Below are 20,735 nucleotides of genomic sequence, written 5' to 3' on the forward strand. Positions count from 1 at the left end.
TGTGCCATGGCTTGCTGTTGCCACTGCAATTAGCCTGCAATCATACCTCCATGGCTCTTGCCCTCCCACTTTATATACTATGAAAGGGCTTCATAGTTCAAAATCCAAGAACCAATCAGAGTAGCCTTCTAGCACTGAAACATTGTGTGCTCACTTTATTATATCACAGAAGTCAATGTAATAGTCACCTGGCTGAGAAGTGCCTGGGATCTTCAGCTACACAATTCAAAACACCATGTTCAACACACTCCTTGAACTTACCTCCATGAGCAAGTTGCTGCTATCGCTCTCTGGGCAGAAGACAGAAGGAACTCTGGTGGGACTTGCTCATCCTAGTTTTCCATTTTTGTCCCTCTTCCTGCTTTACAAATAGGGGGTGTGGTAGAAGAAGGCACAGAGGCATCAGGGATTGATGACATCAGCACTGAAGCTATTTAATTTAGATCTATGCTGATCTTTAGATTTCTCTATCTGGTCCAATCATACTAATCACAAGAGGCAGTATATAGACACTTATTGGACTCTGATTTGCCTGACTCTTTGAAGTTCTTAGGAGGTAACCTAGCTTTAGGAAAAATTAACCAGTAATATAAATAGCTATCACCCAGGTGACCTTGCCTGGGTGGCTCAGTTGGTTGAGTGCCAACTCTTGGTTTCAGCTCAGGTCACAATCTCAGAGTTGTGAGATCAGCCCCTTGTTGGGCTCTGAGCTCAATGTGAAGTCTGCTTGTCCCTCTCCTTCTCCTCCTCCCCCTGCTCACATGCTGTATCTCCACAATGAATAAGTAAAATCTTTTTTTTTTTAAAGATTTTATTTATTTACTCATGAGAGACACACACAGAAAGAGGCGCAGACATAGGCAGAGGGAGAAGCAGGCTCCTCACAGGGAGCCCAATGTGGGACTCAATCCCAGGACCCTGGGTCATGCCCTGAGCCAAGGGCAGACACTCAACCTCTGAGCCACCCAGGCATCCCAAATAAGTAAAATCTTAAAAAAAAAAAAAAAAAAAAAAAGCTATCACCTGTAGAGTGCTTACCTTATACCAGGTGCCATTTTAAACTCTCTACCCGTATTTTCTCATTTAAAGCACATCAGACCTCTATTAGAAGATAATATCTTTCATGTGAAAAAATTGAGGCACAGAGAGGTCAAGTAATTTGCCCACTGCTGCACAAGTAGAAGCAAAGCTCGTTTCAAAGCTGACTTCCGAGTTCATGCTTTCAACCACTACACTCTACCATAACAGGAAGGATTGACTGTCTGCTCAGCAGGCATGAAATGAAGGTATGAAGGGATAAGACTTCACGGAAGATATGACTGGCTGAGTGTTCTGGACGCCAGGATATGTGGAGCAGGTAAATGTGGGGCCCTTCAGACCTCTACTCTGATGTGGTCCTTACTGGAGCAGAGGTGGTACAGGGCTCAGAAACGGAGTTTCCTCCTGTAATCACTTTGACAGTGCTGCACTGAGGACCTATTGCCTAGCTAGTCTATGGAAATAGAGGATATATTTGATGGGAGAGTCAACATGTATATTAGATAATCAAAGATATGATTATTGCTTTTGTTTATTTATAGAGAGGGGGGAGGAGGGGCAGAGGAAGAGAGAGCAAAGCTTAAGCAAGCTCCACCCCCAATGCAGAGCCCAATGAAGGGCTTAATCTCATAACCCCGAGATCATCACCTGAGCCAAAATCAAGAGTTGAATGTTAATGGACTCTGCCCCCTAGGGACCCCTACCACTGATTTTAGGAAACCACAAACATGGAGAAGCAATGTTTACTTGCAACTGGAAATCTTGACTCAAATCACATCTAGGCATATTTGTGAATTATAAGAGCATTTAGAAAGTTGAGAGGTCATCGCAGGAGAAGATGATGTTTACAGCCTGAAGATCATTTATGTCTCCCGAACACATACTGTAGGAATACAAAATGCTTCCTGTCTTCCATTGCCTCCTGTCCCACATCCATGAAATTTAGGCCACACTTAAGAAATATCACCCCACTTGACAACAAAGGTAAATGAGGTGCCAAGTTGTTACTTGAGGCCACTGAAGTAGTCTGCATCAGAGCCAGATTTTTAATAAAAATCAAACAAAGGGAGGCATTCCCAGAGTATTAGATTTATTTCAGTGTAAATTGTGAACTCAATTTCTTTTCCAATCCAGTATACTTTCTTCTGTCTTCTTTTTTTCTTTCCAACAGACTTGCAATGAAGTGTTCACCAAACCAAACCAAAACAAAACAAAACAAAAAGCAAGTCATGCCGAGGGTATGGTAAGTGTGGGCCTTCAGTGATAGGTCCCTCTGTCTTTTGGGGAGCTCCATGCTGCCTGAGAGGAAAAGTCAAGAATGCAGCACCTGGTGAAAGTGGCACCAATGATTGGTCAGGCTGAAAAGTGAAGCAGCCCAATAGAAAGCACATGTGATAGTGAGAGGAAAACCTAGGCTTTCATTCCAGCTCTGATGCTTGACCATGGACATGCCATGTAACTTCTTTGAGCCCAAGGAAGCTCAGCCTCCCTCAAAATTGAAATTTTGTATATCAACCTCATGGTATTGGGTTAAAAGTATGAATGAACATAAAGCATCCAGTCAAATGCCTGGTGGTTGGTGGGTGTTCACTCTTATTAGCTCCATCTTTCAATCCCAACCCTCTTGACTCCAACCTACAAACCCAAGATTGTTTTTAAGATCAAATAAGGTATCAGAAAATCATGTGATAGAATCTAAAGGGCCCTGCAAAAGTTAAAATGCTGTTAGGATAGCTGGAGGCAAGTCACACATAACCCTTGTGACCTCATTCAATACTCATTTTAATTATTTCATCCTATAGAAAATGAATGGAACATATGGTATGTTTGCTCTACGCCTAACAGTCAATATAGGGGCCCTCAGCCTTTGTAATAACAGATGATCTGACCTATGAATACCATCCCTCTTTTGCTCCTCAAAGAAACCTTAATCCCAGCCATAAAATTGGATCAAGCTGTTTCTGCCTTGCTCTCTTGGATTACTTGATGTAGGGAAAACCAGCCAACATATGGTGAGAATATTCGAGCAGCCAGCCCTGTGCAAAAGCCCATGTGGCAAATAGTAGGACCACCTGTCAATGGCCAGCACCAGCTTGCCAACCATGTAACCGAACCACCTTGGAAATGGGTCTTACAAGACCAGTCAAGCCTTTAGGTGACTGAAGCCTTGATTTCAAGTTGGTAAGAGACTCCAAGGCAGAACCACCAGCTAAGCCACTCCTAAAATCCCTATCCGCTGTAACTGTACAAGGTCACTGTGTTTTAAAGCTGCCATATTTTGGATAATTGGATGATTTGTTATGCAGCATTAGATCACAATGCACAACCCACTCCAAACTGTTGGCTGAGGCTGATTTGTGCTGCATTGCTGGCACTTCCAACTAAAGACATTTTGAATAATAGATTTGAATCACTTGGGGGATCCTGGACATCTTATTTTCTTAAAACTCTGTAGATAATTTTCATGTGGAGTTAAAAAAAAAAAACCTCTGTCTTATTGAGAAGTGTAAATATTTAATGTACAATTATAATCCACTGGCTTTGAATCAGCTAAACTGTGTTCCTTCCTCTACAATGCACTGAAAAGTTAAGACTAGCTTTCAGGCGATTGGAAGCTCAGGTGGGCATTCCCCATCATTAAGAAAATCTAGTTTTCTTCTCCCCTCTATCTCTAACATAGAAATGAGCCAGAAAGATTCATCTTCACTACTTTCCTCTTGAATTTCCCTCTTGCCTTCATTGTTTTGACTTAAGAACAAAGCCAGTTTATATGAAACAGTCCTTGGCCATGGGACAATTTGCAATGGCTCCCATCACATTCCTTTTGCCCCTGACTCAGATACATTGGCTCTTTCATGCAGGGTTCCACAAATATTTGTCAAATACGTATGAAAAATCTGTTTTACCCAGAGAAAATGAGAGTCATAATGAGATGCTGACACTTTGGTCTCACTCAGACATACACACCAAGGATGCTGAGTTTACAAACTTGAAACTTGAAAAGAAAAGAAAATCATAGCTGGGCATCTCCTCCTTCTTTCTGTGTCTTTTTTTCACAAACACTCAAACAGCCTCTTCTAGAAGCCACATGCCAGCAAATTATTTCTTTTAAATCTTAAGAAATCTAAATCACAAAGACTTTGGTCACCAGTTGGTAGGGGCATCCACCATCTACCTGTTATTCTAATATCCTAGTAATTATCCTCAGTTCCTCTTCTCATTTCACTTATGGAAACAGCCCCCAAATCCTATTAGCTTCACTTCAGAAATTCCATATTCAGACTTTCATTTCCCCCCTACAGCCACAGTCTTTGTTCAGACTACCTTCACTCCTAGTCTCTTAACTGGGGCCTTGACCACAAGCTTCCTCTACTCCAACTCATTCTGCACCCAGCTGCCAGAGTCATCTTTCCAAATTGTAATTGCATCATGCCATGCCCTTGATTAAAAATAATCCACGAGGGCAGCCCAGGTGGCTCAGGGGTTTAGCGCTGTCTTCAGTCCAGGGTGTGATCCTGGAGACCCAGGATCAAGTCCCACGTCAGGCTCCCTGCATAGAGCCTGCTTCTCCCTCTGCCTGTATCTCTGCCTCTCTCTCTCTCTGTGTGTGTGTGTGTGTGTGTCTCTCATGAATAAATAAATAAAATCTTAAAAAAAAAAAAACCCTCCACGAAGCACCTACCCCCTAATATGATACACTGGGAAGGGCACATCACTTCTGTGGTATTCTTGCCAGAGATTCAGAGCCCCAGTCAAATCATGAGAAAATACTAGGTACACCCAGTTGAGGGACATTCTATGAAACAAATGATTAGTATTCTTCCACAGTGTAAAGATTATGACAGAAAAAGACTGAGGAACTGTCATGGACTGCTGAAGACAGAGGAGACCTGATGACTAAATGTAATGCCAGATCCCGGACTGCCTTCTGGAACATTAAATAGACATTAGTAGAAAAACTGATGTAGTGCATATAAATTCTACAGTTAATGCTGTTATACCAACTTCTTAGTTTTGACCATCATGCAAGATGTTGAAATTAGAGAAAGCTGAATGAATACTATCTGAAATTGCTCTGCTCTACTCTTGCAACCTTTCTGAAGTCTAAAATTATTTCAAAAGGTGGGTGGAAAAGAGATGGGGTGGGGTGGGGGAGAGTGCCATTGCATCAAATTCCAATCAACTACATAGGCTTAGTGAAGACTGAAATGGGGTGAGGGTGGTATCAATGCATCCCTGGAAGGTACCATGGGATGAGATGTGAATTTTTTTTTTTAAAGATTTTATTTATTTGGGGTTGCCTGGGTGGCTCAGTGGTTGAGCATCTGCCTTTGGCTCAGGTCATGATCCCGGGGTCCTGGAATCAAGTCCTGGATCAGGCTCCCCATAGGGAGCCTGCTTCTCCCTCTGCTTATATATCTGCCTCTCTGTGTGGGTCTTTCATGAATAAATAAATAAAATCTTTATTTATCTATTCAAGAGAGAGAGCACAAGCAGAGAAAGCAGAAGGGACAGAGAGAGAGGGAGAAAAAAAACTCCCTGCTGAGCAGGGAGCCTCATGTGGGGCTTGATCCCAGGACCCTGAGATCATGACCTGAGCCAAAGACAGACACTTAACTGACAGCCACGCAGGTGCCCTGAGATGTGAATTTATAAGGTCTATCACCAGCTCTCCAAATAATACCTGTAGTCAGAGCATCTCACAGGGCTAAATATTGGTTCCTTTAGAAGACACAATCCCTGATGCAAGCCAGTTACTTCATCTGGTGCTCCACTGAAGAAACATGGAGAAAGGAATTGTGCTGCTTTATGGAATGTGGCAGAGAATGCCTCCCAGTTTCCATCTGACCCTTCTTCAGCAATACAGCTTCTGGTCTTCCAGTTAGAGCATTGTCACCTGGCTAAAGGAAATTGAAGAGTTTCTCTATTTGTCTGGAAAAGAGTATAACATGGTAATGAAAACCAGAGCTTCGGGGTCCATCATGCAGAACAGAATCAAATCTTTCTGTGTGACCTTAAGCAAATTATTGTCCCTCTTGGGGCTTACTCACCTTGTCTGTGAAACAGAGAATTAATGATCAACTTACTTTATAAAATTGCTGTGAATATTAACATTTTTAACCCATGCAAACACTTTACGTTGAGCACAGTAATCTGGCACAAGAGATGTGGTCTGTTAAATATTAGCTATTGTTTAAAGGAAAAAAGAAAAAAATAAAATTTGTAGCAGTGGAAGGTTTGTGATGAAACATTCAATATAACTCTGAAGGCACACCCCATTAACTCAGTACTCAATAATTTTGAAATTGTTAACTTGTACTCAGTTTTCTTTTCCCATGCTTGGCTTTACTCCTTGGGGGAATCCTCACATTCCCTGTATTCTATCAACAAAATCATTGAATCTCTCCAGTTTCCCAAAATGAAGGAGAATCTATCCTCTGATGTGGTGAGCAGAGAAGGGAACTTGGAAAGGAAGTTGAATCTCATTACCAGCATGCTACTAACAGTCCTCCCCCCAGTCACGAGATAGCTTTTACCTGATGCATTTTTAATTTTTCCTTCCTTATTCTTTTCCTCATGTGTACATATAATTGGTAACCCTATCAAATAGCCCTAATTACTAAGATTAGATAGATATGCTTTTACTTTTAAACAGCTGGAAATCATAAACAAGAATTTCAGAATTTATATATATTCATATGTATTTATAGGAATTCACAAATATATACATAGACATACATATATACATGTGTATATGTGTATATATATGTTTTCTTGTCTTAGCAATTATGAATAACACTGCAATGAACATGGGAATGTAGATATCTCTTCAATACCCTGTTTTCATTTCCTATGGGGAAAAAAAGAATTTCAGTTGCATTAGAGCACCACTGTAAAAGTTGCATTTAAAGAAAATCCAAAAAAAAAAAAAAGAAAAGAAAATCCAAAGTACATGTATAGTCTAAGAATGTTTCCAACCCGAGGGTGAGAAATAAGGACATTATTACTAATAAGTGGTGCGGGCTTACATAAACTAAGCATGAGTTAGGGTATAAGCAGGTAAATTTCTAATGAGAGAAAACTGTAAAATGGTATTTGTGATTATAAACAAACATCACAGCAGCATCACATGACACATCATGACTGTCAAACTTCTTGTGCTTATTCTATCATCTTCTATTTTTATGTGTAATTGCACATGATGGTGAAGGTAGGCTACCATGATCTCCCAGTACTTAGACTCTCCAGTTTTTATCCAGCCTGCTGATGGCCATCACAGGCTGAAGGAGCAAGCTTGTGAGGCAGGGGCATTGGAAGGAGGAGAAATCCACTCTCCTTATAATTTCTCTCAGTGATATCTTTGTAACTCTAGCTACAATCATTGTCATCCTTTTTGATTCTTTTCTTTATTCATCCCCTATATTCAATTCTGACCTTTTTTTCCTTTGAAATTATGATCTGGATTTACCTTCCTCTCTTTCCTTTACTATTACCGTCTAGCATAAATCTTTATCACATCATTTCAGGATTATTCGAACAATCTCCTCATCTGGTCTTCCTGACAGCAGCTTATCCCCTTGCTCTTGCCCGATTAATCCTTCCATAATACCACTTTCATTGTATCATTCTGCTGCTTCAGAATCTAAAATAAATCTCTGTTGCTTAGTGACTCATCCAAACTCTTTTATCTGACTTTGAAAGTTTCTAATGATTTTATACTACCTGAATTATTGCAATTTATTTCCCTCTATTTCTTTTTATGAATTATAATCAGACTGGTCTTTGCCTGCCCTTCCACCTTGCTCACATTGTTATTCCCCCACAACATCAAAGATTTGTATACATTCTCATCCAGAATTGATTTTACCCTTTGGTGGCATCACCCAGAATTTCCTTTGGGAAACATCAAACCCATCAAGTCCATAGCTTTGGATGTGGCTGACTCCACAGTCCAGCTCTGAAGTGGACATGTTTCTAATCAGAAAACCACAATCCTTGGTCATAGCAATTGATTCAATGCAGAACACATGACTCAGGCTGTCCAGTGACACCCAACCCAGATCTTTTGTTGCAACCTTTAAAAAAGAGTAGTACTTGGCAAAGCCAGCAAATAGCAAGGGATTCCTGAGGATATAGTTTGAGCTTCTAGATCTACCTGTGCCTGATCTCTTCGGTAATAACAATCAATCTTTTTTCCCTTCTGCTTAAACCAACTTGAATTGGTCTACAAAGAGTATCCCCATCTCTTTACCCCTTCAAGTTAAATTCATCCTTTGAGATCTAGCCCTCATGCCACTTTTGAATTATTCTTCCCTTTCCTTAATTCCCATTATACCTTACTTCATCTATATTGCATTAAAACTAGATCGTCTCAATTGTTCAGCATTTTCTAGTTTTACTTCCCTACTGTACCAAAAGCCTCTTAAAACCTTGGACCACGAACTCCATTTCTCTTGTGTCCACAACACTTAAGAATCTTTCACACACACACACACACACACACACACACACACACACACACAAGGAATCTTTCACACGTAAGAGACAGATGGACTGCTAAATTCTTGGTTGAGTTACCTTTCTTTGGGAAGTCAACTGTCAGGAGCTCAAGAGTAAGTGAAAAATGAGGAAATTGTTGCTAATCACAGACCTACTCTGTGGATAATTCTGTTCCCATTTTTCTGGTTAAAAACAAATATAGGAAGAGAGAAGGGGAACCAATATCAGTGACCAGGGCATAAAGTCACATTTTGCATCAACTTCTGAAGCTATCTGTTCAGGCCTCCAGAGGGGCCCAATAACAACTACCTGTTCTAGAATGTGGGATTTATTTTTATCCAGAGATGATGAAACCAATAAATCAGGAGATGACTCCCACTGAAAAGATAGTTTATTTTAGTCCCCAAGAAGAGGGTGCACACCACACCATGCAGGACCGCATGGGGAACCACAGGGTGGTTCTACAGATAGAAGAGGCATGGGGAAAATCTGTATCATGGTCTCCTCAGGAAAAGCAAGGCAAGGAAAGCAAGGCAGAGTGAGCACGTTCAGGACTGGGCTCAGTTTGAATGATTTCAGTGGTCTCTGGGGTGCAGGGGCTGTTCCACAGTCTGTGGTTCCTGGCCCTGGATTTGTTAGGGCAAGGGAATATTGGCTTAGTACATACGAGTTTGAAATAAAGGAGATGGTGGAGAGATGTGGGTTCTGGATTTGTCAGTTTGCATATGATGGTTCTAGGGAGTTATTTGCTATCTCTGGGAATTAGCCCTGGAGAGGCATTTTAGCCCCAGTCAATGAGATCCTGGATGGCAGAGTATCACGAATTTGGAAAATAAGAACATTTGGGTAATATGCTCCTTTCTTTCCCACCTGGGTTCAAAATGAACAATAAGACAGAGGAGAGGCAGATGATGGACAAAGTATCCCCTCTATTACTGAGAAAGCCTCCATTTGAGAACGTGTCTTAACATGAGAGTTAAACAGGCCTTTCAACTCCATCCAGAATTAGTCAGACTTACTCATGCGGTCATAGGTAGCATTGGATCAGGATAAACTTTCCCAAGTGGGAAGGATTTCACAGCATGAGCAACAGACAATAAATTGTGCTTACTGCAAGCAAATTTACCTCCAGGAGGGGAAAGAAAAAAAAAAAAAAAAAAAAAAAAGGTCAGGAGATGAGTCAAACACTTCCAGTTGATTCTTCCCAAATGTATTGATCAGGTAGGACAAACTGCCTTCCCCAGGCAGGGTGAGTGAAGCAGGGAATGTCAGGGGGGTATTGCTTGACTAAACTCCCTTTTCATGGAGGGAAAAACCAAGACTGGGAAAGAAACATTACCTCCCACCAAAAAAATCCCCAGATTTTTCTTGAGAGTTTAGGAAGATAGTTTAATTCTGGCATTTCCATAGCCATGATTCCAGCTTCATGTCTTACATTTTAAATCCAGAGTTTCAGCTAGTTGATACAAGTTGATTCAATTCCCCCACCTCACACCCCAAGGTTTCCTGGGTGGCTGCTAAGTCTGTAAAAGTTAGAGTCAACTTTCAGACTCTTGATGTGTCAGAAATATCCTGCTCTGGTTCTTGGTTTATTGTCTCACCTGCTTCCACTCTTTATGATAGGAACAGGAAAAGGGTCCTATCAACAGGTCCAGACACTGGGAAACTGTCATCTGGTAGACAGATCAATAAAGAATGACCTAAAGATAATGTTTGAGGCTCCCAAGCGTCTTAAGATGGTGTGGGAAAAAGGGGAAAGACTCATTATGGCAACATAAATGCTTATTCTTAACATAATGTTATTCTTCTAATTATGTTTCATTGGCTAAATCCAGCTAGTCACCGGTGTTTTTTTTTTTTAAATAAAGATTTTTAAAATAAAGATTTATTGGAATACAGCAACACTGATCCTTGCTACAACAGCAGTTGAATAGTTGTGACAAACCTTATGCCCTGTAAAGCCAAAAATATTTACTATCTGGTTGTCTATAGAAGTTTGCCAACCTTTGCTCTATATATGCTCATTGAATGCTGATAGATTACCTACACTGTACTGGGAGCAGGGACAGTCTGTGCCTTAAATGAGCTCACAAACTCTGTGGAACCAGATATTTTCACAACTACTCACAAAGCAGTGTGAGAAACACAGGAACAGAGGAAGGAAAAATCTGAAGTTGTAAAGGAAGAAGCGACTTTTGGGGGCAATAAGGTGAGGGATGGGAGGTGACTCCTGGGACCTGACAGGAAAGACTACTTGCTGTCCACTCGGAAGGATGTTATGTTATGCTAAATAACTTAGGATTTATCTGAAGGGCAGTGGAACACACTCAAGGATTTGAATCAGAAAAGCAATATTATCAATTTACTTTTGAACATTTGTTTTTAGGCAAATTTATTTATTTATTTATTTATTTATTTATTTATTTATTTATTTATTTATTTATTTATTTATGAGAGACACACAGAGGGAGGCAGAGACACAGGCAGAGGGAGAACCAGGCTCCCTGAGGGAAGCCTGATGCTGGGACTCAATCCCAAGACCATGGGATCACGACCTGAGCCAAAGGCAGACGCTCAACCACTGAGCCACTCAGGCACCCTATCAATTTACTTTTGAAAAAAAAATTATTTATTGTAAAAAGAATCATATGAAATCTCTTCTGTATCTGATACACAGGAAGGAAGTCTAAAGGCTGGCAGGTTAAGTTAGAAGTATTGCAATAGACCAGATTTTTTTAACCTGGGCCAAGCCCTGTCCCAAATAATTTTTATGTAAGCCTATTTATTAGCAAGTAAAGTACATATCAGGATTTCATTTGGCATAGAGTGCAATAAAGTAAACTGAAGCCAAACATTAATTATATACACATGTTTAGTTAGTTATGCTTCTAGCGTGGGTATATAATAAATCAGAGAGGATTCATTCCTTAAAGAGGATTTCTATCATCTCTACTTTATTCTTTTTTTTCTGTTTACACATGAAGGTAAAGTTATTACCAGTTGCTGACTCTGCAAATTCCCCCCTCCCCATCTCCACCTCACCTTCACCTCTCTTCTTCATAAGAGATAAGAGGCCTGAGTGGTTTAAGGATCAGGTGCGTGTTTAAGGATCAGGTTCGTGTTTCAGGATTATGAAGAGGATATTAATTAGTCTAAGCCTGCCAAGGTAATTCTGTATTCTTTGCCTACGATTATTTTAGAAATAGGAATGTGATGTACAAATGGGACATTGCTAGGAGGCTTCCAGAAATGTGTACCCACTGAGGGAAAGGTACATACATAGAAGGAAACAGACTATCTTCTTCACTCTATCTGTTGTACATGGGTGTGATGCCTGGAACTGAGGCCACCATGCTGATTGTGAGAGACTCTACTAACATACTGAAAATAGCAGAGCGAAGGATGGGAGGGATGGGCTGATGGCGCGGAGGACTCAGCCTGGAGTTGTCTGACCTTGGAACTTCATGTAATTTAAGAGAGTAAATGTTCTTTTTACTGTAGCTTGTTTAGGTTGGGTGTTCTTATTCTGACATAGGCTCTCAGAGGGAAAGATACATATGCACTCTTAATCTATCAGGAAAGGGATTCATAGATATATATGTTCTGTGTTGTTTCTAAAGCAGTACTTATCAAATTTTAATGTGCCTATGAATTACCTGGGGACCTTGTGTTTTGTTTTTTAAGATTTTATTTATTTATTCATGAGACACAGAGAAAGAGGCAAAGACATAGGCAGAAGGAGAAGCAGGCTCCCCGCAGGGGACCCTAATGTGGGACTCGATCCTAGGACCCCGGGACCAGGAACTGAGCCAAAGGCAGAAGCTCAACCACCAAGCCACCCAGGCATCTCCTGGGAATCTTGTTTTAATGCAGATTCAGATTCAGCAGGTGAGCCTGAGATGCTGCATTTCTCTAAGAAATTCCCAGATGTCGATGATGCTAGTGTCAGGACCATGCTTTTGACTTGCAGATGTAGGCAAAAAGTATAGCTCGTTGAAAGTTAGACAATGGGGAAACCTCCCAGAAATGTATAGGACTTTTTAAGGGAGAACCAGGAGTCATGGTGTAATTGTGATTCTGATCATTCAAAAGAATCATCCAAAAAAAAAAAAAAAAAAAAGAATCATCCAGGGACGCCTGGGCGGGGGGGGGGGGGGTTCAGTGGTTAAGCACCTGATTTCGGGGTGTGAACCTGGAGTCCCAGGATCGAGTCCCACATCAGGCTCCCTGTCTCTCTCTCAGCCTATGTCTGCCTCTCTCTCTCTCTCTGTCATGAAGAAATAAATAAAAAATTAAAAAAAAAAACAGAATCACCCAATATTAAATCTTAATAATTTCAGAAAGTTAAGAGACAAATGGTGGAACAAGGACAAGTGCTTAGAGACTAGCCCTGCAGAGAAGAGAGAAGTGGAAAGTGTCTTTCTTACTTGTGTGGGGTCCCCAGACAAAGCACATATTCATGATTCCAGCAGAGCTTTCAGATGACCATATAGGCCTTTTGCACTAAAAATTCAGTGGTATTCCCATCTTCACCACTGTGGGTAAATTAAACCAACAACAACAAAAATCTGTAAAGTAAGTATAAGGGAGCCCAAACAAATTCTGATTTTCCCCCCGTGATTACTACTTTGATGTTTTCTTTGGAAGTAATAGTTATATAATTCTTTCCAAATGTTTTTTAGGAGTATATTTGCTTGGCTGGTACCTTAATCATACAGGAGTATGTTTATAGGGTAACTGGACCCTAGATTTCAGATGGGAAAGCTTGGAATAATGTCTGTTCAAAGTATCTCTTTAATTTGAAATGTTCCAACAACAAAAGAGGTTTAGATCTTATGGGATGGGAAGATAACTTTGTAAGAACTGTTTTAGTGTTCCGGGGGAAAAAACAGTAACTCCTAGCAGTAGATAATCTATGATATATTTTGTAAACCAACTTCCACTTATAATTTACACGAAAATCCATTTTACTTCACTTTTTATTTCAAAAAAATTAACAATAGTAATACAATTTTCATCTCAAATTTGAGAGTAACTATTGGAAACATTAAACACAATGTGCATACAAATATTACAACTGGCTCATGGCTCCTGTGATTAATAATATAAAGGATCACAACAAGCACAGGACCCATTTATAGGAGTCATATCTCTAGTTTTATAGGAGAGAGCATGCTTGTTTTTTTTTTTTTTAAGATTTATTTATTTATTTATGATAGAGAGAGAGAGTCAGGGAGAGACACAGGCAGAGGGAGAAGCAGGCTCTATGCTGGGAGCCCGACGTGGAACTCGATCCCGGTACTCCGGGATCGCGCCCTGGGCCAAAGGCAGGCACCAAACCTCTGAGCCACCCAGGGATCCCTACATGCTTGTTATTTTAAGACCAAATGATGGTATCCTTCGTCTGGATCCAGCTATGAGAACAAAGAATATAAAGACAAAACAAGCTAGTTCTAAGACAAAGCTGGACTCATAAAGATCAGAATTAATAGAGGAATTCCAAGAATAAAAAATCATAAATCCTAAATGAGGATCATGGTTATAGGGGAACTCTGTTAGTGAGCCAGGAAAGTCCCAAGTGGCCTTTTCCTTTCTCCATGAGATCCTTAGGTCAATAGCAATTTGAGTCAGTGTTGATATGAAATCAAGATATTTCACATAAAGAGTAAGAAATGATTTGTCTCCACAAACATATTCCTGGGGCAATCTAGTCTCTCAGTTTTTGGTTAGCATAATCTGTCTTCTTGCCCATCTAGCATGTTAAATCTCTGTAAATAGTTACTTGCAAGTTAATAAGGTTTTCTAAAGTAAAAGGACTTCATGAAACTTGTCTAAGGATAAACAAGACCAACTTCAGTACAGGCAGTAGATTCAGTGGTTAATAATTTTTTGGGCTTTGTAGACTTGCTTCCAAATCACGGCATTCCCATCTAATAACTGTATGACTTTATACAGTCACTTATAGTTTTATAGTGTTCTCATCTGTTTTAAAAAAAAGGATGACAAAACTATTAAATTAAGCCATACACAACTATACACATACAGTGTTTAGCATGGTGCCTGGCACTTATAAATTCACTTATTTCACAAAATGGTTATAGAAAATATTTATATGCCAGACACTGTGCTGGATGTTAGGGATATGAACATGAACAAAACAAATATGCCTCCCACCCTCAAAGAAAAAAAATTTTTTTTTTCTCAAAGTAAGTAAAGCAGCTGATTAAAGGGCAAACAAACATAATATATAAACTTCCAATGAAATATCTTCTTATTGTATAAGCATAATCCTCTATACTCAGGATTAGTAGATAAATAGGTCTGCAGATTTCTGAGTCTGTGCTTTCAAATATTTAATCGTTATGAAAATACTTTGAGAATAATGAAGGAGTAATTTCGCTGGCACAGCAGGAAAATGAAGGGATGATTGCGCTAACCATTTTACCTAAAGCAGGAAGGCAACTTTGAACTTCTTGTTTATACAATGGACTATGAAGTTTCCTTCTTTCAATTCATCATGTTTATCTACTCTATACCTCAGTGGAGGATATGCTTTGGAAATGGTATGCAGGAGTCCCATGCTGGATACCAAGGCATTTTTAAAAAATAGTTTAATAGGCAAATTGAGAGCAGAAGAAAGCAACTAAATAGAGAAAACTCTTGCAGATAGAAAAATTGCTGACTGATGGCATTTTTTTTTTTGAAGAAGAAGACTGCTTGAAATCAAAGGATATTGCCTGTTATTTTATTTTTGAAGAATGTTAGAGCTAGAACATCTTTTAAGAACAATTGTCTAATTGTTTCACTTTATAGATCAGGACATAGTCCAGTGAGGTTAGTTGACATCCCTAAGGTCATATAACTACTGGCATCAGTGTCAACATCACAGCCTAGACCTCCTAAGCCAGATCCAGTCTTTTTGCTCTGCACTGCACTGCTTCTTGTCCTTGGACCCAGCCAACCAGTGTTGACTATGGTGTTGATTAGTGACATACAAATAGTCATTCTGACAGTTACCTAGATTAGCATGATGAGGTGATGACCACATGTGGGGAAACTTGATCTTATGGCAGAAGCATTTTTTTTTTCAGGGTAGTTATAGCACAGGCTTTATTATCTGTATCTGGTCCTTAACATTATAAGTGATGAATGGTATGTAGTAGTGGAATTAGTGTCCATTAAAACACTTTCCCTTGGAACAACAGGTATTGTGCTATATTATTTCTGTATGGCATTCAAGCTTGGTTGCCAGTTCTTCCTAAAAATCATTTTCTGCTTCAAGTAACTAGAATGGATTCTGTCATCTGCAACTAAGAAATCTGACTCGGCTTGAGTAGTCTCCAACAGAATCTTAGTGATAAAAGATAGTCCTTTAGCCGATTCACAATTGAGAAGACCATTGAAGTTAAGCAAATTAAGTCCGAAGGCCTAATAATCGGGGACTGATGGTTTGAGTCCAGGTCTGAGTCTGAAAGCCTGAGAACCAAGAGCTATGATGTTCAACGGTAGAAGAAGCTGATTGTTTCAGCTCAAGAAAATTCACCCTTCCTCTGCTTTATTTGTTCTATTGAGGCCCCCAAAGGATTGGATGATGCCCACCTGCATGGGTGAGAATGATCTTCTTTACTGGATCTATTGATTCATATGCTACTGTCTTTTGGAGACACCCTCATAGACATACCAGGAAATAATGTTTTACCAGCTATCTGGGTACTCTTAACCCAGTCAAGTTGATATATAAAATTCACCATTACAGGAGTGCAGTGTCAGGTAGTGCTAAGTGCTTTGAAGAAAAATAAAAATGGATAAGGAAGCTGGGGTGTACATGAAAAAAAAATACGATGTCTTCTGATAAAAAATAAATTGTGATATGTTCACCCAAGGAATACTTCATGGGACAAACTATAGCTCTATACAACATGGATAAAACTTTGAAACATAGTATTGAATAAAAGAAGCAAGAAATCATGCCAGGAGAAAACAATCAGCCAAATCTAAAATATGCAATATTTTTCAGGCCAAATGATCTAGCTTTCTCGAGGAAAAAAAGAAAAAAAAAGGCATGGTAACAAGAAGAGAAGGGAAGAAGCGGGGTCTTGAGGAATAGAAAGAGATACAATAGGCATGATGTTCTAAGTTTTAACAACTAACTATAAGAAGACATTTTTGAGGCAAGTAGGGAAATTTGAATAAAAACTGGGTATTAGGTGATAATAAAATTCATTATTAATTTTGTCGACAGATTGAATAATGACATAATGGTTATCTTTTCAAAGTTCCTCTTAGATATGTACACTGAAGTTTGTATGGGAAAAACAATACAATGTCTGGGAACTGCTGTAAAATACCCTTGCAAAATAATCAACAAGGTGAGGTTAGATAAAACAAGATTACTAAACTGTTGAGAATTGGTGAAATTGGATGAAGGATTATAATAATGTAACAGATTGCATGTGTTATTGTTTCTACTTTTATTTCAGTTTGAAAAATTTCCATAATTCATATTTTTAAGATGAGAAAAGTAATTTACTTAGAAACCTCTTCTGGATTTAAATGTAAAAATGTATCTATGAGAACAAAGTAGAAATTACAGGTTTATGTGTTATTATAAAGACCTTTTGTTTTGAGATTATGTAGATTTATATACAGTACGAAATAATTCACAGATTCCCTATACTCTTCACCACAATGGCAAAATCTTGCATAACTATAGCACAATATTGTGCTCAGTTGACATTGATGAACCGTATTCAATTTTACCAGTTTGGTATGTATTCATCTATGTATATATGGCATGAATATTAATTTATATGCAATTTTGTCAAAGTGTAGATTTGTGTGACCTCCGCCATAGTCAAGATACAGAACAGTTCTGTATTACAAGATACAGAACAGTTCATATCTTGTACTATCCTTTCATAGCCACAGATACCACCCTTACTCCCTATCACCTCCAACCTCTGGCAGCCATTGATCTGATTTCCATCACTATAATTTTGTCATTTCAAGACAAAATATATAAATAGAATCATACAGTATTTGTAACCCCCTTTGAGATTTTTTTCCCACTGACCCTAAGTCTTTTGAGATTCACTTAAGTTATTAAGTGTGTAAATAAATCATTCCTCTTCTTATTGCCAAGTAAGTTTCCCATGGATGGATGTGACCCAGTTTGTTTAACCATTCATTTGCTAAAGGACATTTGGATTGTTACTAGTTTTTGGCTTTTACAAATAACCATGAACTTTCATGTAGATTAGGTTTTTGTGTGAGCACACTTTTTCATTTCTCTAGGATAAATGTCCACATATGCAATTACTGGATGTAAGAAACAGCTATAGTTTTTTCCACAGTGGCTGTTCCATTTTACATTCCCAATCAACAATGTATGAATATATATGAGTGTGTGAGCTATAACTGCTTAACTAGTAGTTTTGCAGAATAACTAAAGAAAGAGTGATGGCCTTTTGGGTTATTAATTCCTAGAGATTAAAAGAGACCTCTTGACCTTTTTCTGGGCAGCCCGGGTGGCTCAGTGGTTTAGTGCCGCCTTTAGCCCAGGGCATGATCCTGGAGACCCTGGATGGAGTCCCATGTCAGGCTCCCTAAATGGAGCCTGCTTCTCCCTCTGCCTGTGTCTCTGCCTCTCTCTCTCTCTTTCTCTGTCTCTCATGAATAAATAAATACATTTTTTTTTAAAAGAGACCTCTTTCTGATGAAAATATGCCTCTTTTATAGAAGAAACTCATTGCAAAGAAGTCAGGTCAAGGAAATCCTAAAAGCATTTTAAAACAAGGCCAAAATTTTTTCCTCACTAAAGACATCTGAAAGGAGGACAGAAAATTAACATTTATTGAGCAGACATACCAGGCATTTCTCATTCTTTATCTTATTTATTCTTCCCAATGACCCTGTAAAAAAGGGTAATATGTCCATTTAAGAAATAATGTAATCGAGATCTCAAAATACTTTTTAGTCCGTCAGTTACCAACTGGCAAAGCAAGAATAAAAAGCCCAGCTTCTAGCTGCCTTTAGCTTGGTGCAAGAAACATAGGAGGAAATCAGCACATTTGTTGAAAGGAATGAATGAATAGATGAATGTCAGCTCTGCTATTTATGTACCCTTTGGCAAGACTATTAATTTCTCTGAGTCTGTGTCTTCAGTTGTTAAATGAAGACAATAATAACACCTCCTTCACAGAGTTGTGAACAAAGGAAAAAATGACAGGAAAAAACCAATTTAGAAAATGTAAAATGTTAAATGTGAGATAGTATAATATTCTAAAAGTACAGTTGGTGTCATAACCAAATACTGATCAAATAGAGGCATGAGACTTGAGGAGGTGGGTGTAGTGCCAGTAACGTACTGTGTCTAATGGATCACTTAATAGCTGTTCCCCTAGTTTCCTCATCTGTGAAATCACAATTGAGATTAAGTTTGAGCACCTTAATGACACAGACCCTAAGATTCTCACCGAGTAATGAGACAGGGCCAAGGTAGCCTCTATACAGGGAATTAATTTGAAAATGTTGAGGCACCTGTGTGCCTCAGTTGGTTATGCATCTGACTCAAGATTTCCGCTCCAGTCGTGATCTCAGGGTCAAGAGATTGAGCCCCAAAGTGGGCTGGGCCTGAAGCCTGCTTGGTATTCTCTCTTCCCCCTACCATGCCCCCCCCTCACATTCTCTGTTTCTCCCCACACCCCCCCCAGAAAAAAGAAGAAAAAGAAAAAGAAAAAAGAAAATGTTTGTTATACTTCCCAGGATAATGAAAAGTACGTTGCTGACTATAACTATCCATGGCATTCTGGTCTATATCCATTAGGTCATTCAGACCTAGATCAGTGCATCAAAATTATTACATATATAATTTGTGTATTAATAGATAAAATATGTAAAATATACATGTAAAACAGTATTGGTGACAGCTAATAACATGAGAGTATATATATAACTTCCAAACACCTGTCTCTAAGAAAAATCCACACTGGATAGAAAACGTGGAAGAATAGGTAAGGAATTGACATATTGCGTCTGTGTAGGGGATAAGGCTGGCTAGGAAGAAGGTAAAGAAACTCCACATTTGTAACCCTTTGCCCTTTCCTTTTGATTTTTGGACCATGTATTACTGCATTACTATTAAAGAAATAGACTTTAAAGTTCTATAAAAAATATTGTATGAAAAATGGAACATTGACACGGAATAACCACAAGACTTTTTAAAGCATTACTAATTGATGAAAATATAACGCCGTTTCCTTTTCAATATGATGATATGTTTTTACGGAATTTGTGGTACCTGGGCATGTTTAACTCTTCTGAATAAAGCAATCTTTTTTCTTTTAGCACTTTTTTTTTTTTGTAAGAAAGATATACCGAGGGGTAGATAAAATTGAAAAAAAAAAAAGTTATTTCCTAAGAATAATATTAAATGTTGGGCGAGGCACCTGTTTTAACTACGAGCTCAGAGACAAAAGAGGTGGAAAGTGTCTGTAGATGAAGAGGAAGAAGCTAAGCCTGGCATTGCTAAGGGCAACCCTAGGGGGCTACTCGCGCCAAGGCTGAGGCATTTCGGCTCCTGTGCCTTTGGGTGGTCTTCACATCTTCTTCATCCGTCTGCCACCACCGGCCAGGGCGGGAGGAGGATTTTCGCAAGACCCTAAGCACTGAATAGATGATGGTGTCTCTCTTCCCCTACGTAATTAGACACGGAAATACACTTAGAAAACAAATTAAACTTTAGACCAGGATGAACGCAAGACCTCCCCCCAGGTTTTCTTAACTAAACACTCCTAATAAACTCACCGAGGCTGAACTTCCTGCCGGCCCGCCCCTCCTTTCGCCTCGGTTCAGCTGCCCGTCCCACCTCCCAGCGCCCGCAGGCTCTTCGGCCCCACCTCCGCGGCTTCCCGCAGGTGCCGGCCCCACCCCACGAGGGATCTCCCCGGTCGCCCCGCCCACCTGACCCTTCGCCCCGCCCACTGGGCGCGTCGTCCTTCCGGCAGCGCGCCGTCGCCAAACCCGGCAGCGAATGAGCGCGGGCGGCGGCGGCCCTCCGTCGTACCCTCGCATGCGCATGCGCGCTCGTGCCGGGCGCTCCCGAAGACCTGGCGGAGCCCGGCGCGGATGGAGGCCTGAGGGCGGCGGGGGCGGAGCGCACCGCGAGCTGGGGGCATGTCCGCGGCGGGCGCCGTCTA

The 20,735-nt window shown here is 39.8% G+C and overlaps 2 long non-coding RNA genes across 5 annotated transcripts in view; one reads left to right on the top strand and one right to left on the bottom strand.

Moving 5' to 3' along the window:
* The window catches only part of LOC119870833, a 45,049-nt gene extending 24,569 nt beyond the window's left edge, over positions 1–20,480 (bottom strand). For 3 of the 4 annotated variants that reach the window (XR_005354153.1, XR_005354152.1, XR_005354150.1), the window contains exons 1-3: positions 20,344–20,480; positions 5,723–5,970; positions 262–358 (exon numbers count right to left, since the gene is read on the bottom strand). This is a non-coding gene — a long non-coding RNA (uncharacterized LOC119870833). Of the gene's footprint in view, positions 1–261; positions 362–5,722; positions 5,971–20,343 lie in introns of all 4 variants that reach the window. The other variant, XR_005354151.1, reaches the window with a different exon arrangement.
* Positions 178–2,604, top strand: LOC111096668. The gene is made up of 3 exons (XR_005354154.1): positions 178–316; positions 1,090–1,357; positions 2,210–2,604. It is a non-coding gene; the product is annotated as an uncharacterized LOC111096668 (long non-coding RNA).
* Positions 20,481–20,735: the final 255 nt, after the last annotated feature.

This window comes from Canis lupus, chromosome 1 (genome assembly GCF_011100685.1).
Source record: "Canis lupus familiaris isolate Mischka breed German Shepherd chromosome 1, alternate assembly UU_Cfam_GSD_1.0, whole genome shotgun sequence".
In the NCBI taxonomy this organism is placed as follows: Eukaryota; Metazoa; Chordata; class Mammalia; order Carnivora; family Canidae; genus Canis; species Canis lupus.